The sequence below is a fragment of the Amphiura filiformis genome, unplaced genomic scaffold (genome assembly GCF_039555335.1).
Source record: "Amphiura filiformis unplaced genomic scaffold, Afil_fr2py scaffold_32, whole genome shotgun sequence".
Lineage (NCBI taxonomy): Eukaryota > Metazoa > Echinodermata > Ophiuroidea > Amphilepidida > Amphiuridae > Amphiura > Amphiura filiformis.
Window position 1 is genome coordinate 1,197,799 of NW_027305496.1, and position 3,184 is coordinate 1,200,982.

General features: G+C 38.3%; 1 long non-coding RNA gene across 1 annotated transcript; it reads right to left on the reverse strand.

Annotated features, from left to right (window-relative positions):
• Window positions 1–924: 924 nt before the first annotated feature.
• On the reverse strand, window positions 925–2,799 carry LOC140143914 (uncharacterized). The gene is made up of 2 exons (XR_011857811.1): window positions 2,626–2,799; window positions 925–1,003 (listed from the first exon to the last, which is right to left on the reverse strand). It is a non-coding gene; the product is annotated as an uncharacterized lncRNA (long non-coding RNA).
• Window positions 2,800–3,184: the final 385 nt, after the last annotated feature.

Below are 3,184 nucleotides of genomic sequence, written 5' to 3' on the forward strand. Positions count from 1 at the left end.
TATGTCTAATTTAACATATTGACACATAAGGCAGCTATTAAATTTTTGTAACATTACAGGTGTGACATCCTTATAATATATGATTTGGGACTGTAAAAGGGCCCAGCATTACCACAAGTACCCAAATCCAGAAGTAAATCACATGACAGCCATTATTATGTACCGAAAATCTGTTTATTATAATAGCTGCCTTATGGCCATTGTTCTGTATAGTGTAGGATATCACGCCCAAAGTTTAGGCCCACGGTGGACCCAGAAGACGACTTCCGATTGAATTTAAATTTTGTGTAGGTTATTATTTTGACTAATGGCATATTTTAAGACTAGGTACAAAAAATTTGGTTGACATGAGGGGCGTTTGATGCACCCTAATACCAATATTACTTGAAGAAAATCTAGACCAGAATCTGTATTTGCTTGCTTAGTTGTTCAACTTGTTTCTTTCTATGTCAAGACACATATCAAGGCAATAACAGCTGTTATCATAGAGCTGATGGGTTTGCACATTTTTGACCAAAAATCACATTTTTGACCAAAACACTTTTTGAAGTTGGTCCGTTTCACAGTTCCTGGAATGTGAGGCGTGAGTACATTCCATCTGCGGGCTATATGGAATGAATGATGACTAACAACTTGAGTTAGATCTGATGTACGTGGCAGCAACTGCTTTACGATGGTCCCAAAGGCAGAATTTGAAGGAGGGTCGATCTGTGATGTGAATGACCCGCCTCTGGACTGTATCTAGCTTTATTCAGTGTCGGAGTTGTTCCATGTCATGCCGTGTCAGTTTACTCCCATCTTTGATTTGACCATGCTCTTGTCTTAAAATTATGGCTCTCTCAATTGGCCAGTTCATCCAAAATCTTTGGCTGCATCTAAACTTTCTTAAGTTAAAAGTCAATTTTTTTGATGCTTTATACATTGTACATTGTCATGGACTATAGTCTATTGCATGGCCAATCTTGTTTTGATTCCATTGTCACGTGGCACAACAACACGTCAGCTGTAACGACAAAAATAACAATTTCGGGATTATCATTTGAAAATACATTTCCATAATTTACACATACAGAAAATTCATATTTGACATAGACATGCAGTACGATTAATATGCTTAATGTAAGATAGTTACTCCTGACTGTTTAGGGTCATTCTGCTGAACAATTCTTAGGGCCATTATTCGGACCAAAAAGAGGGAAATTGTAAAAATATTTTTGCTCTAGTTTCTTTACATGTTTAAACTAGAGCGATTACCGTACCATAGCTGAACAATGGGGCTTTGGCAGTATATTGTGGTACATGTATATATCAACCCTTTATGACCCCTTAATGACCTTAAATGAATTTTAAAATATTTTAAACATGTTTAGAATGTCATAAGGATCATTGCATTTAAATATCAGCTCAATTGGAGCATTTGTGAAAACATGACCTTTGACCCCCTTTATGACCTTAAATGAATATTAAATTATAAATTTAAACGTGTTTAGAATGTTAGAATGATCATTGCATTTAAATTTCAGCTCCATTGGAGCATTTTCGGTTCAAATGACCTTTTTTGACCCCTGTGACTCCTTTATGTCCTCTGATGTTAGGAAATATTTTTATTATATTCTTTACTCTTTCCTCTTTCATTTGACATCACTGGGGGTTCATGATTTGATTCATACCTTCGTGGCATTTAAAGTTATGTCCATTTCAGACCAAAAGGTTAGTTAGTAACCTAGTAACATACACTGTTATAGGGCAAAATATAGGCTGATACCATTTCATGGTTCAGCAAAAACAAAAACTGAGTTCGCTGAGCTGATTTAGGCTTTATACATTGATTGGCAAGACAGACTAATCGAAGAAAAAATCCAAACGTCTTTAGTTTCGGAACCGGGGTGAAAGAAAGAAAGAAAAAGAACTGACCAAAAACACTAGTACAATGACCTAGCACATGAGCATGACTAGACCTGTAGTCTAGGGGTTCACCTATGCTCCCAGCAGTACAATCCAAGCTAGACCTTGCTGCACGATATGACTAGTCTAGGGCTAGGCCTAGGCTAGGGCCTAAGTTTGTTAATTATAAAATAAACATTTGCCACCCCCCCCCCCTCAAATGCCAAAGGCCCAAAAAGTCTTCTTTTTTAACCCCAAAAGTCCCCCTTTTTAACCACAAAATTCTCCCCTTTTAACCCCTGAAGTCCCATTTGCGAGCGCATGCTTTTTTGGTCCAAAAATGTCCAAATCCGCCCAGTCCAAAAAGGTCTAAATTTTGAAGAAAAAAAGGTCCACTTTTTCAAAATCAGCACCCCCCCAAATAAATCCAGACTACGGGCCTGATTGCCCCCAGCAAATATTCCAAACTGGCATGACTGGGTCTTCTACAAAGTTCAAGTCATGTCACAAGCATGTCAACTTCAAAGCACTGTTTCGTGTTTCTCGAATGGTGCATTCATGATTGCATAATACAGCATGCATGTCATGTGCAGCAGGCATGTAATTTTTAAACTGCTCAGTAAGCTTAACTATTTTAACATATCCTGATGATACAAAATGGAAAACCAAGTTGAAATATACATCCAGCAATGTGTCCAAAAGTCAAGTAGACCTTTAAAGAAAATTTAAATGTTTACTAACCTGTTTTATTTGCAAATTTAGGCCTCAAGTTTATGTACGTCATACGTACGCTTGCAACTCCTTTTGCTTGCTGCTGTACATTGGGCAATATCCACTCTGGAAAAGTGTTGGGCGAAAGCGATATCGCACTACTACAATTTTAATCCAAAAATATAATTTTCGAATGTCCAAACATTTATGGTGGATCTAGGATTAAAACCTGTTTTTTAAGGTCAAAATGCGAATATCCAAAAATTTGAAATTGTTTTTCAACATGTTTCTGATATAGGCCTAGGCCGACTAGCCCTGAGACAAGATGATCCAGATCCAGATCCTACATCAAGTTCAAACAAACGGACACATTCAAGGCATTTGTCATTGGCTGATGCGCCATCCCGCTCGCGGCAGTGGCATAAGTTTTGCACTAGCATGTGCGTAGGCCTACTCACAAACACTTGTGCACGCGCGTACGTACCTACAATAATTTGCAAATGCGCGTGCGTAGGCCTACCTGTAAACACTTGTGAACGCGAGAGTGTAGGCCTACTTGCAAACACTTGCGAATTCGCATGCGTACCCG